A 15,001-nucleotide genomic window follows, 5' to 3' on the forward strand; every position below is an offset into this window, starting at 1 on the left:
TACAATCCCCAGCAGGTCGTGCGCTGGTGCCGTGCAGGCTGCTGGGAGAATGGGTTTCCTCTTCTCTTCCCCAAATGTGTGGGGGCTGTCATTGACCTGGAGTAGCTGCAAAACCGAAGTCGCCGAATGATGATGTTGTGAAATCGCCCGTCCGTTCCTGCCACGCCCGGGCGGTTACTGACAGCGGCGGCCGCTTCTGCTGCTCCTCTCAGGCTGCTGCCGCTTTAGAGGCTTCTCCCTGAGCAAGCGCGTGCGAAGGACGGAGGACGCCGGACCATTCCTGTGAGTAACCTTCCCGCGCACGACTCGAACTTGCCCTTGCCATCCTCCCTTGAAGGCAAAGGAACCTCCCCACCCCGCGCTCCTCCCGGTCTTCGGATGTCACGCGCGGACACCGGAGCCTGAGCTGGGTACCGGAGGACTGGGTCCTCGCCGGGTCCGTCTCCCCACCAACTCCCCGCCGCGGTGGAAAGCGGGTGGTTTCCCAAGTTTAAGTGCGAAGTGTTGGGCGTTGGGCTCTGGCCTCGGGGTGCACCCCAGCTGCACCTCTCAGGATTGGCAGCATCCCATCCTCTGCCGGACAGCACCCACCTGGTGCCCCATCCTTGAGCGATAAGCGGCTTTAGCGTCTGGACGTTAAACCTTAAGCCTTGGTCGCCATCTGTGATGTGAGCGAGACGAGAGGGTATTGGAAAGAGCTCTTTCTGTGTTGAGTTGGGCTTTTCTTGCGATTGATTTTGAGGCAGACACTGCACGTCTTTTAAAAGAAAGACGGTTGCCTTTAGTTTCAAGCGTAAATAATGGATATTGGCAGATGTCCTTTTAGAACCAGAGTAAAGATAATCTCCTAAACACTTAAAAGATTTCTGGGTCATTGTAATAGCGGTGAACTCAGTTACTTGCCCACGAACCTTTTATTTAAACCTGCAGTTTCTGCGTCAGAAACTAACTTTTCACTGGAAATTCATCAAGCTAGAATGGCCCATAGGAATAAAATGAAATGGCCTCTTCCAGTTTTGTTTCGTTTTGTTTTGTTTTATCTATTTCAATGATTATTTTTTCCTGACCTTCAAATCTTTGCTGTAGAATTGGAAGCTACATTATGTTAATAGCATGTTAATGGTGGTGCAGTGACACTTGCGAAGAAATTGTGAAGGACATTTGGTGGGGAGAAAGGGCAGGGCTGAAGACACTTGGTCATTTCAGCAGTTATTCCAGCTTTCTGTTTTTAAAATTAAGTAATGTTCAACAAGTCTCAGACATTCAGCAAACACATACTGTATGAAAGACAGTGTTTTATTATTTTGCAGATTTTTCTTCTTAGGGTGAGGGGGGTCAGAAAGACAAAAATTTGAGTACTTTCAATCAGCCAGGCATCTCAGTTATGAGCTGTATGTACATTCGATCACTTAATCACTATAATAACCCTGTTGCATAATCTGAGGCTCAACTTTGTTTATGTAACAAGTGGAGATTCATACCTAGATCTGCCTTACTTCAAAGTTACAGGTCAGGTAACTTGTACTTACTTCAGAAATTACTGACCTTAAAGGTTGGATGATTAAAAAGCATTTTCCAGCGTTATTTCCTAATACTGGTTCCTACTACATACCTTGGACATCTAGAATAACTTATGAACCCTGCTTTAGTACTTTTTGAACCAGTTATTCTCTCTGCTTGTAATTCCCGTCCTCCACAGAGCTGCTCATTAAGACCCTGAAAGCCTGTTACAAATCCACCTGTTTACTTAATGCAAGCCATGATAGGACTGGCCTTGTATCTCAAAGATCTTTCCAGTTCAAAGGTTTACTGGTTCTGAAATTGAAAATATGAGCCAAGGAATGTTATTCTCTACTGCAAATGGTTAACATCTGTAGTCGCAAAGAGTAGAAAAACTTGTTTCTTAAGATTTTTTACTTCAATACCCAAAATATGTTTAAACACCAATATAAGGAATGAGGCAGATGATATTATTTCATGTTTATTTTGATCTTTGTTTATATCATCCATACCAGTTTTTGAACCTCTTTAGTTACTATCCTGTTTAGTTGGTAAGAAATCTGAGGCATTAACGTAATATTCACATTTAAAATAACTTCATAATTGAATGAACTAAATTATTCATGATTTCCAGTCATATTAGTTCAGATCTGCAGTGATCATATAATAGGAAACATTTGTATAGTACTTTTAAGTGTTAGATACCCGTCTAAATATTTTACCTATATTAACTTATCTTCACAGTAGCAGTGTGAGATGTTTTTAATAGATAAGCAACTGAAGCAGAGGATAAGTTAACATACCCAAGGTCATTCAGCTACTAAGTGGTGGAATTGGGTGTCAAACCCAGGCAATCCCAGAATCTGTACTCTAACATTTATTGAGCACCTACTGTGTACCAACCCTACAACTGGATGCTTTTATTATAATTAAGTCATTTATCTTTATAACTACCTTATGTAGAATGGAAGGTGAGCATTTAGTGACTTGTCGAAAGCCACAAGATAAGTAAATGGTATAGCCAGGATTTGAACTCACGCTTGCCTTTCTTCAAAGTCCATGTTCTTCTACTTTCCCTAAATAATCAAATCCTTAGTAAATACCTTCAATGGAACAGACACTGTGCTAAGTGCTAGAGATTTAGTCTCTGCTCTTAAGGAATACAGTCTGAAGAAGGAAAGAGACAACTGGGATAGTGTGTTAATGGGATAGCAGCATACAGAGAGCAGCATGCAGAAGTACTATGGGAACACAGAGACAGGGCAGTGAAATCTGCCTGGATGGGAAGGCTTGGGCCAGTCTTGGAAAAACAGATAGGAATTAGCCTGGCTAAAGAAAAGGAGAAGGGGTTGTTGTGGGCTGAACTGTGTTTCTCCAAAATTTGTAAGTTGAAGTCCTAGCCCCCATAACCTCAGAATGTGACTGTATTTGGAGATGGGGCCCTTAAAGAGGTAATTAAGTTAAAATGAGACCTTTAAGGTGTGTTATAATTCATTCTGACTGGTAACCTTATAAGAAGAGCAACTTTGGACACAAAAAGACACCAGGGACTTGTGCATATAGGAAAAAAAACCCCATGTGAGGACACATTGAGAAGGCAGCCATCTGCAAGCCTCAGGAGAAACCAGTGTTGCTGACATGTTGGTCTTGGACTTCTAGCCTCCAGAACTGTGAGAAAATAAACTTCTGTTGTTTAAGCTACCCAGTCTGTGGTATTTTGTTATGGTGGCCCTAGCAAACTAATGGAGAGATGTTTTAGCAAAAGGAATGACATACAAAAAGCTTTTGAGATGTGACCGGGTGATTAGGTTTTATGGTAAAAAGTGTTGAGAGATGAAGCTGGAGACTAGTCAGGGGCCATATTTGGAGGAATTTGTATGAGACTCTAAGGATTTTAAACTTTATCCTAAGGGGGATGGAATGGAGGGGGTTTGTAGCAGTGGGAAAACATTAGGTCTGCATTTTAGAAAGATACTCTCTGAGCCATGGGAGGATGGATTAAAGGGGGTAAGACTGGAGGCAAGAAGATCAATTAGGTGTCTTATTGTCACAGGAAGCTGAACTAAATATTTTCTCAGAAATTGAAATGTCAAACTAAAACAGAACCATTTGTTAACATAGGGAAGATTTTAAAGGACCCAGCTAACCCTTAGGGCATACATAAGAAGATTTAGGAAGAATTTGTATATACCTATTTAGTACCTAGAGACTGGCTTCATTTTGCTTTCCTTAGATAAATAAAGCTTTACTCATGTATCACAGAATATTCAGTATTTTTCCACTGTATTTAATAGATACTTTTATGATGCTTATACTGTTCTGAGCCAAGTCCTCTGACAACTTTATGAAATATCTACTCTTATTATCTCCATTTTATACATAAAGATATCGTAGCATACAGAGATTCAGTAACTTGCTCATGGTCACATAGCTAATAAATGGCAGTATTAAGATTCAGATTCAAACAGTCTGTCTTCAGAGTCTGTGCTTTTAGCCATTATACTATGCTGTTGCCATATATTATTTATCAAGATCTTCAAGTACCTATGAAAAGAGAAGGAAGGAATACAGAAAGAAATTGGGTATGTTTACGATGGGGAGTATATAGTTTACCAGAGGAGATAAGGAACAATTGCAAGGTTTTTTGAAAAAAGTGTTTCAGAGAAAAATGGAGAGTCTTGGGAGACAACACTTACTTTGAGTTGGGGCCTCTGAGAGAGCTTGGTGGGAAAAGTGGCATTGACCGGGGGTGTGAAGAAGGTCTAGACTTTGGGTACGTAGAACAGGGAGAGGACATTAAAGACGACATAGCATGAACAGTCACTGGTTTGGGAATTTCCTGGTTTGTCTAGGGAACTAGGAAATATAGTCCTTTGTTTTGGCTGGAATATATTATGTGGTTGGAGAAGCCAGTTTGGGGGATGGTAGGTGGGGGGCAGCAAATGTCTGAGAAAAAGCACTCTTAGGGGAGTGAGGGGCAAGGGAAATTGTGAGGTTTTTAAGCCAAATGATTGAGGTGTATACTAGAAGTAATTATCTTTTAGGAGAGTATCAATAAAGTTCATCTAGTCCCAACTTAACACGTAAGTCCTATTTTACTGTCTCACAAATCCCACACATCCCTCTTACTGTTTCTATTCACATAGTTTATACCTTTATTAACAATAATTCAGGCATAACGTGGTAAAATTTCTTAATTATTTTTCTGTCTCTAATCTCTCCATTCCTGAAATTTGTCCTGTATTCTGACTCCAGATTTATTTTTCAGGAGTCTTGAATGTCTTCCTTGGTGAAATGTCTATTCACATCTTCTGCCCATTTTTTAACTGGATTGTTTGTTTTTTTTGATATTGAGCTCCATGAGCTGTTTGTATATTTTGGAGGTTAATCCTTTGTCCGTTGTTTCATTTGCAAATATTTTCTCCCATTCTGAGGGTTGTCTTTTTGTCTTGTTTATGGTTTCCTTTGCTGGGCAAAAGCTTTTAAGTCTCATTAAGTCCCATTTGTTTATTTTTGTTTTTATTTCCATTACTCTAGGAGGTGGGTCAAAAAAGATCTTGCTGTGGTTTATGTCCAAGAGTGTTTTTCCTATGTTTTCCTCTAAGAGTTTTATAGTGTGTGGTCTTACATTTAAGTCCTTAATTCATTTGGAGTTTATTTTTGTGTATGGTGTTAGGTAATGTTCTAATTTCATTCTTTTACCTGTAGCTGTCCAGTTTTCCCAGCATCACTTATTGAAGAGGCTGTCCTTTCTCCACTGTATGTTCTTGCCTCCTTGATTGTAAATTAGGTGCCCATATGTGCGTGTGTTTATCTCTGGGAATTCTATCCTGTACCATTGATCTATATTTCTGTTTTTGTGCCAGTACCATACTGTCTTGATTACGGTAGCTTTGTGGTATAGTTTGAAGTTGGGGCACCTGATTCCTCCAACTCCATTTTTCTTTCTCAGGGTTGCTTTGGCTATTCGGGCAGACTTCCTAATGTTAACTAGCCAAATTTAAAGCTCCAAGTATCTTCCCCATAATCATTCCCACTTAAGTTGGTCTGTACACTGCTGCCAAATTGGCTCTGCCTGCTGTTTGCTTTGGGGCCTCTTTTTCTTTCTATGTCCTTTACCTACTGGATACCCCCATTCTCAATGTTGAAATCTTTCCATCCTTGAGGAGCCCTGTATTAAATCTTACTCCTGTGTGAAGCCAGGCTACTTCAGCTAGAAAAGAACTCTCCCCCCACTGACTATACAACAGTTCTGTTCTAATACTCATTAGTTACTTATTTCTTATCTGGTGGTATTCTCTTATATTCTTACAGTTCTTTGATCATTAGATCTTAGATCTAATCTAGATCATGGAGATCATTGGAACTTTCCCCATCAGGTTTTAGATTTCTTAGATCTTCATCTTCCCTTAAGACAGAGACTGTTGTATATTACTTTTTATCTCTTTCCAGTACTTTTAGTTTAATTCAAGAGGCATTTATTGAAAGCTGTCCTGTAAGCAGCTAGTTGACCGGTTGTTAATTGAAATCATTTATTGAAATTTCTTTTGGGGGGTGTGTGGTGGGATGAACTGGGAGATTGGGATTGACATATATACACTAATATGTATAAAATAGGTAACTCATAAGAACCTGCTGTATTAAAAAATTAATTTAACTTAAAAAAAGCAATTTCTTTTATAACTGACTTCTTAATATGTAATGTTCTGACTTTACTGCTAGCTTTACTACTGACTCATATAACCTTGGGGACGTTCTGATTAACTGCACCCTGTATTATGGTTTATTCATGCTAGAAAATGAGCACACAAAGTCTACCTGTGGTATAGAAGTGGAACTAATTCATGTTGTAAAGATCATTGAGATCTTTGAAGTCTATCCATATATCTCTGTCAGTTTGCCAAACTGTGAGTTCTTTCTTTTTAGAAAGGTTTCTGACAAGTCATGAAGAAGGAAGGAATAGTTCAAATAAAATAGGGTCTAATTTAAGAGTGTCACGCTATGTTGTTTAACAATGGAGTTGATAGTTATACATGTTAATGGTGAAAGAATTCACCCACCAGTTCAGTTAATAGTTCATTTCAACAACAAATATTTATTGAGTTGCTTGAGCTCCTGCCGTTGTATTTCCATTCTGACCAGCAAGGAGGAGGAAAGGGAGAAGATAGCACCTTCCCCCTTCCTGTCTGGAAGAGGACTTCCAGGAAGTAAATTGTAATATATGTTGGGAAAGAAACATTAGATGCTGAGTTAGAAAATAAAGGTGGTGGGGAGACTACTTCAGATCAGGTAACTGGTCAGGACTGGTAACGTCTCCCAGAGGGTGACTTTTCAGCTGAGACCTGAAGGGTGAGAAGTAGTTACCATATAAAGAACAAGAGGGGAGAGTATTCTGGGTACAGTGAACAGTTGCGAAGGCCCAGGATAGGAGAGAGTGTGATGAGGAAGTAGAAAGAAATGACAGAAGGCCTGTGACCGAGTATGAGCAAAGAGGAGAGTGGTACAAGATGAGGGAGGAGAAGTAGTCAGGGGCCAGACGGGGCTGAACCTTGGAGACTGATTTGAAGTGTGGATTTTATTCTGTATATTATGAACACCTTGAATTTTTTTTTTTTTTTTTTGCAGTACGCGGGCCCTTACTGTTGTGGCCTCTCCCGTTGCGGAGCACAGGCTCCGGACGCGCAGGCTCAGCGGCCATGGCTCACGGGCCCAGCCGCTCCGTGGCATGTGGGATCTTCCCGGACCGGGGAACGAACCCGTGTCCCCTGCACCGGCAGGCGGACTCTCAACCACTGCGCCACCAGGGAAGCCCAACCTTGAATTTTTTAAAAGGAGTTTAGTTTTTAAAATTTTATTCTTGTTGCCTTATGGAGAATAGAGAGGAGATTAAGCATGGAGTCTGTTCGGTTTTTCATATTCTAAGAAATGATGATGGCTTGAATTAGGATGGTAGAAGAGGGGATGAAGAGAAGTGGGTGTGTTTGAGATATATTGGTATTAGACTATACAGGATTTGATAATGGATTGAATGTGGCAAGGTGAGAGAAAGGAGGCATCTGCTATTCAGTGGATCCGTTCAGGGGATCATAATCAGCCTGTGAGAGATTTGAGTGGAACTTAGGAAGAAGTCTGGTCTGAAGAGCCTGATTGGGAGTTACTAACATGAAAGAAGCGGTTAATCTGTGGTCGTGAATGGTTTGCACAAAGGTACATGAAAAACAAGTACATGGTCACAACTGGAACTCTGGGATAAACACATTGACGGATCAAGGGAGCGGGGAGCTGGGTGATCCAAAGGAGGGATTTGAGAAAGAGCATTCATTGTAAGATGTAGGCTCCAGGAGGCCACAGGAGGAAAGTTGAAGTAGGGAATGGTCAGTAATATTAAACCAGAGATGACCTAAGATAACAACAAAGAAGGTACGATTAGATTGGTTAGCAGGGACTGTTGGTCACTGAAGGGAAAGTGGTTTCAAGAAAAATCAGATCACAGTGAGGTTGAAGGATGAATGAGAGATGAGGAGAAGGGCATGAGAGTAATACTCTGTGAAGAAGCTTGGCTGAGGAAAGCAGCTAGAGGGGAACCCAGAGTCTTGAGGAAGGGAGATTTTTAAATTTTTATTTTATCTGTTTTTTAATAAAATAGAAGACTTTGGACATGATAATAGGCCAAGGAAGAGGGTGAAGCTAATGGAGTATAAGGATAACCAGTAGAGCAAAATTTAGAGAAGGCAGGAGTAGAGACTTACAAATAACATACATTTCATTATTTTTTAACTGGATGGACATATACACATGGTAGGAAAATTGGAAGGAAATGATGAAAAATAAGTTTCTTCCCCCCTTCTGTCTTCCAGCCACGCAGTTCTTCTTCTTAGAGGATTGCTAATTTCCACTGCCGTCAATAAGTGTATAAATGTATGACTGAGATTATGTTTGTACTTAATTCTCAGAGTTTGGAGAGAAATCTAGCTATAGATTGTGTGGGTTTATTGGTGGGAGGAATGAGAGAAAGAGAGATGGAGAACAGATAGGGGTTCAGAGAAGAGTGAGAAAGGTGTGGTATGGAATTGTCTCAGAAAAGAAGGGCATTGAAGAGGATAACGGAGGGCATGTCTATGGGGTGACGCCCACGGGTGAAGAATTCAGCAGCCCCTCTCCACATGGTTTTGTGACCTTTTCAGGAGAGCTTAACTACTTTATATTTAAAATCTGTGTCAACTTAGAAAATGGCTTTCTCAGAAATTCATCACTTGGGTAAAGTAAGTACATGTTTGGGGTCCAAGTGCCAGAACTCTGCTTTCAGCTTTTAGTTGCTTTCAGTCATGGGCATGTTGCGTGGTGCTTTGGGGTTATTCAGACCAGTGGGTATAAATCAAAACAAAGGGAAGCTTGTTGGTTAAGAGAGAGCACTCTCTGTCTGAAGGCAGAAAGGAAGAGGAGACGGGAAACCAACTACAGCGTCTCTGAGGTGGTACTACTCTTCCTAAAGCCTTTAACAACCTAAAAGGAAAGTTTCTTTCCAACCATTCTCTTCTTAGCTAGTACTAGGCTAAACCGCTGAGTGTGACTTTGTTTTATGTTTAGTCACAAAATTGAAAGATTACAAACGAGACATATTATTGATTGTGAGTTTCTTAAAGAAGATATTTGGTCATTTCTTATTTGATCCGGGGCTTATTTTAAATGCATTCATAAACAGCTGCAAATGCTGTTTGTGGGAAACATGATAAAACTAAGCAGTGAGCCAAAGGTCCAGGTTTAGCTTTCTGACAAAATTGACAACTCATTCTCTTTAGTTATTACAAGACAAGTGGGTACTGTGTCACAGCTATAACAATGATATATCACCCTTTTGTCAACAAACTCTTTTTTTTTTTTTTTTTTTTGCGGTACGTGGGCCTCTCACTGTTGTGGCCTCTCCTGCTGCGGAGCACAGGCTCCAGACGCGCAGGCTCAGCGGCCATGGCTCACGGGCCCAGCCGCTCCGCGGCATATGGGATCCTCCCAGACTGGGGCACGAACCCGTATCCCCTGCATCGGCAGGCGGACTCTTAACCACTGCGCCACCAGGGAGGCCCTATCAACAAACTCTTATACAGAGTTTTTCATAAAGCAAATACAGTGCTTTCTTTCAAATATTCAATCTTAGCTTGATTTTGTTCTTCAAGGCAATTCATTTAGTTGATGCTGGACTGAAGTGTATTAATAATCAATTTTGTTCATTCAGTTACTTCTGTAATTCAGTGTGTTGACATTTTTAATCATTAAGCTTATAGTTGGGCATGTATTGCGAGCCTACTGTATGTCAGTTGCTTTAAGGTTTGGGGCATACAAAAATAAGATACCTTCTTTCAAGGAGCTCGTAGTGTAGTGAGGGAAAAATTGAGCATACAGTCTTCTGGGAGCATCCAAGTAGGGGAGTCAGTAAATACTGATTAAGGAGCAAAATCACAATAAAAAAATTTAAGATTTCCTAAACCATTTTCTCCACATTTCCACTGTATTTCTCTATAGTGATTAACAGTAAAATTCTCACAAAAGAGACGAGGACCTATACTTTTCTTAGGAGACAGTAAAGAAAGGACAGAGCATATTCATAGCCAGCCTAGAGAAAAGAACACCAGATGAGAAAGGCACTTGGTAACAGTGCCAAAGGAAGAGAAACAAGCCAGCTGAATCCCTAGTGTTGGAGGGACGAAAGAAAAGGTACTAGAGGAACTAGCCAAGGGTCAAAAAACAGGTCCAAGGGTTTTGTCTCAAGCAGACAACTTCTGGGTTCTCTGATAATCTGGTTTCTCAGCCAACAGCAGGTTAGAAAAGGGAGAGGCACACTGGCAACAAAGGTTGATAGCCTCACAGTGAGGGAGAAAAGAAAATTAGAAGTGGACCTAAGTCTCCAAAAAATTAGCAATTTGAGATCATTTAGTGTAGGGAGAAAGAAGTCTTTAAAAGCTTATAATCCTGGAGCATATCGCCATAGTCACCATAATACAGTAATTGCTAGTCATAGTTACGCTCCTGAGTCATCAACTTCTTTTTATTCTATTCTATCTAAGGACTTTTTCCCCTTTCCCATTGCAGTCTGTTGGACCTTTCTCATTACCATGTCTTAACTTTAAGGAGAAAACATCTTACTATCAGTGTTTCTAAAATAAAATGGGTATGGGGTGGGAGGATAGGGTACAAGTTTCCCCTGCTATCAGAAAGTAGAGCGTTCCTATGAAACCTTTTGGAAAGCTGGTATAAAGCGAAGTAATTACCTTAGGACACATCTTACTAACAGCTGCACAAAATAAATCAGGATAAAGCGCAGATGGTCACAGACATGCTTCAAGGCTATAGAGGCTTGATGCTGAGATGCTGAGTGTAGTTCCCTGGGAAGGAGCTTGGTGGTGCCCCTCTCACTGCTCAGGGTGCCCACTGCCTCTGTAACACTTCTCTGCAAAACAAATGCCTTTTTTTCATTTTTTTAGTTAGAGAAAACGGGTACTAATGTAGGTCTTTCATAAAAGCAAAGTGGCATAAAGTCAACTTTCAAAAAGCGGGGGATACAGGTATTAAACGTTTTCTGTTTTTTTGCCACACTGTTGTCAAACCCGTTTCTAGGGGATGTTTTCAACTTCAATGTAACTGATGGGCTTAACTGATCAGCCCTGCTTGTATGCTCACATTTCTTACTGAAACCCATGAGAGGCCTATGCAGATCTCTGTAAATTGGGTTAAGAAAGCCTTCAGTTTTCAGATGCTCTAACCGTCTTCTGTTTCTCATGTGGCTCCGTTTTCTCCCTACTGCAGATTGCAAGGATGTAACTTGACTACAGATCGATTCATTCATTTAACAGACGTTTATTGAATGCCTGGCATTTGCAAGGTATTGAGATATAGGTGGACTTAATTTTTTGGAATAAGGATTTATTTTGATCTATAGTCCACTTATTATTTTTAGCAGCTCAGAACAAGTAACAGATTGATTGATTCCTGAATTTTATTGGCAAACCAAAGTCATCCAGTTCTCCCTCAAAAGATAACCGTATCTTGAAGTCCTGGAGTTGACTGTGACAACTGATTCAGAAAACAGTGAGCCTTATGTCTAAACCATAATATAATTTGAATGTCTCTTGCGTAGTAGAATTATATTACTAACATGGTTATATGTCTTAGATATGCAGAATTCTAGAATCATTCTAGAATTATATATGTTTATAAATATGTTTATAATAAATATTCTATCCTGACCATCACTCACCCCCATTTTAAGTTACACCCTGTTCCTGGTCATATAAGATTGCATATCCTGGTGCCACTGATTACTTCATTGATCTGAAGAGATATGTTGCCTACAGTTTTTCTTTTGGCAGCTTTTGGAAACTTCTACTTCTAAAGGCTTTAAGTATTTTAAGTTTAAAATAACTGAAGGATTTAGGATCACCTTAAGCCACCAAAAGCAAGTTTATGTTTGCTTGTTAGAGGAGACAGAAATGAGGACACAAAAGAATCTAAAAAAGAGAGGATATATGTATGTGTATAACAGATTCACTTTGCTGTACACCTGAAACTAACACAACATTGTAAATCAACTATACTCCAATAAAATTTTTTTTAAAAATGAGGACATGGATTTTGAACTTCTTCTTGAATTTCTGTTTTTAAAATTTGAATTTACTGCTCTGTGAAAGTGCTGTTTCAGGGCATCTTCTTGGCTATTTGATTTGAAGCTAAGTCTGGAAGAGCAGATTATACAGAAGTATTCTTAAGTCTGCCAGCATGATTATATATGTTTGGTTTATTTCTTAACCTTCTGTGAAGTGTTTGTAGGTTTTCAGGTGATGGTGTCTTTTGATTTACTCTACTACCTAAATTTTACCAGTCAACATTGAAAAAAAAATGCTTTCTGATTTGTTGTGGAAGGATTTATTTGGTTCTAGAAGTATAGTACATATTTTAGTACCCACATAATCTATTATGTAAAATGCCTCTGCTCGAGATGTTTCCCCCCGTTTTTGGTTAAGAGAATAGGAAATCCACAAACTTTATAATGCCATTTCCTCTGCATTACCCATTTTTGAAGACCTATAATTGTTTTTTTTTCTTTTTTTAACCATTACTTTAGTCAAAAGGACATAATTTTCTATGTTTAAAAAGATTTAAAATATAATAACTATGATGACTTTATTAATATCCTGGAATATAAATTCCTGATAGCAACCACTCTTGTGAATATTTTAATATGTCTATACCTAAATGTCATCTGAGTATCCAGACAGACCCTTTAAGAACTAAACAGTTGGCTTGAACCTTCAGTTTCATGTTATGGAGAAGGCAAAAACCCTCCCTAAGATTTCTGCAAATTCCTAGTGTTCTGTGGCCTCTGAGTTACTGCCATCTGGATGGGATTTCTACCCCTTGCCTTCTCTCTCCCTCTCCAGAGGGGAAAAAACAAACAATTGTTTACCTAGTCTTATGCAGAGCAGCTTTGCCTTCCTTTGATGCTGCAAGGCCTTACCTTCCACCATAAGTGCCTTTTCCATGTATTTTCCTGAACAAAAAGCATTTCTTTCCTAAGAGGAGCTCCACTGTTGATGTTAAAATGATGAAATGTGTGCCTTGTTAGGTTTAATTTGATAATACTAACCCTTACAGTAACTTATTTTCTCCATTTACCAAACTTTCAAAAATTTCAGTAATTCACACTAAACTCAGTCTCCATTCTTTAAAGAAGTTATAAGAAAACCCTATGCTGAAAAAGCTTTTGCAGTGTTAGAATTGATTATACTATATAACATTGTGTAGCTCTTTTGCCAGGTGGTTCAGGGAAGATAGTGCTCTCTTAAAAGGATACAGAATTTCAGATAGAGTTCAAGTATGGAGTTGATCCTTCTCTTAGAGAACTAAATCAAGACTATTTTGTGAATGTGTGCAAGAAGTCTACCCTTTTGAGGTTTGCATGTAGTAATTTTGAGCTATTTTCTATCCGATTTTCTTTGACTAAACTACATATGAAGTCACTAAATTAGTTTTGACTGCCAAATAATAATTGGCCATGGTTTTCACATTTCTAAGCCAATCATGATCTTTTACAGAAACAAGTTTGAAAAAAATGGGTTATGGGAAAAAGAGATAAAACTAGATGTATAACTAGTAGCCTAGGCTGGTTTTAGGATTTTTATATATCTACTATCTTTTTTGATACTCACTGTCACTGGGAAATCATGCAAAAGTTGGAATTCCTGTCTAGAAGTAGAATTTTGAAAATATGATGTTGATACTATTATACTTATTCAGTTACTTGTTGCATTTTCTTTAAGAGTTTTGTGTCATTGTTTTCTTCTGTGGTGCAAAAATACTGTGATTTAGGGTATAGACCAGAGGTCAGCAAACTATAGCCAGTGGGCCAAATCCAGCCAGTTCTATAAGCTAAGAATGGTTTTTCCATTTTTAAAGGGTTAAAAACAATAACAACAACAAAGATAATAGATGACCAGAGGCTTACATACTACCCAGCTTTTTACAAAAAAGTTTAGATTCTTGAGTTTTAAAGTGGATGAGCAATTGTTAGAAAGTCACTGATGGAAAAAATTCGTAGTTATAAATTGTATATTCTGAATACTGTGTAATTCATTACAAAGTGAGTTACATTAAAAAGATGGCATAGATTGACAATATGTTGGCATGGAAAGATAAATGAGTAGGCTACTAAATGCATACCAACAGTCTATCTCTCAGTGAAGGATGGTAAAAGATTACAAGGAGCTTTTATTTGATTGCCCATATTTATCTACTGCCTGAATTTTTTTTGAATGAACATATGACTTCATTTATAATGAAAAACAAAGGTGCACACATGCATATGTGTGTGTTGTGTTTGTGTGTTTTAAAGAAAAAGAGAGAAACCGAATGGAATTTTCAGTGTCATTTCTGGCTGATTTTCATCAGATGATAAATAGATTTGTTTAAGGAATGTAACTTATTATGTACCACTTTTAAACTCTTGTCATCTTTGAACTTTAAACATTTTTCCCTTCAAAACTTTTACCAGATAACCAAACACCTGAAGATGTCAACACTGAGGCTTAATCTCGCTTGTATTTTTTTTTTTTTTACCATTTCTTTAGTTGAAATCTAATTACACTGCTTTAGAGCAGCTAGGTAGTAATATAAAAGCAACATGGCCTTTTAAGAAATTGTCAGGAACTGTGCCCCACATAGGTTACATTGCAGAGATTGCTAGTTCTGCATACATTGTCTCCAGAAAATGTTTTCACCTCCAGGCACATGTTCAGACATGAGAATTTCTTTGAGATAGATATACCTGGGAGCAGAATTGCTGGATCACAGGGTACGTGTGTACTTAATTTGACAACATAGTTTCCATGGTTCTTTTGAACGGCTGCACTAGTCTGCATTCCCATCATGGGCTTTTTATTTGGGTAAATTTTTGTAAGAGTTTCTCTACGGCCAGTAGTTAGTGACAAGAAAGGATTACCTTAGGTAAGAATAA

At 39.0% G+C, this 15,001-nt stretch overlaps 1 protein-coding gene across 1 annotated transcript in view; it reads left to right on the forward strand.

Annotated features, from left to right (window-relative positions):
* Positions 1–22: 22 nt before the first annotated feature.
* TRAK2 (trafficking kinesin protein 2) overlaps positions 23–15,001 on the forward strand; it is a 62,476-nt gene continuing 47,497 nt past the window's right edge. The window contains exon 1 of the mRNA XM_060105783.1: positions 23–282. The gene's annotated coding sequence lies outside the window, so the exon portion shown is untranslated. The remainder of the gene's footprint in view (positions 283–15,001) is intronic.

This window comes from Mesoplodon densirostris, chromosome 8, assembly GCF_025265405.1.
Source record: "Mesoplodon densirostris isolate mMesDen1 chromosome 8, mMesDen1 primary haplotype, whole genome shotgun sequence".
Taxonomy (NCBI): Eukaryota; Metazoa; Chordata; class Mammalia; order Artiodactyla; family Ziphiidae; genus Mesoplodon; species Mesoplodon densirostris.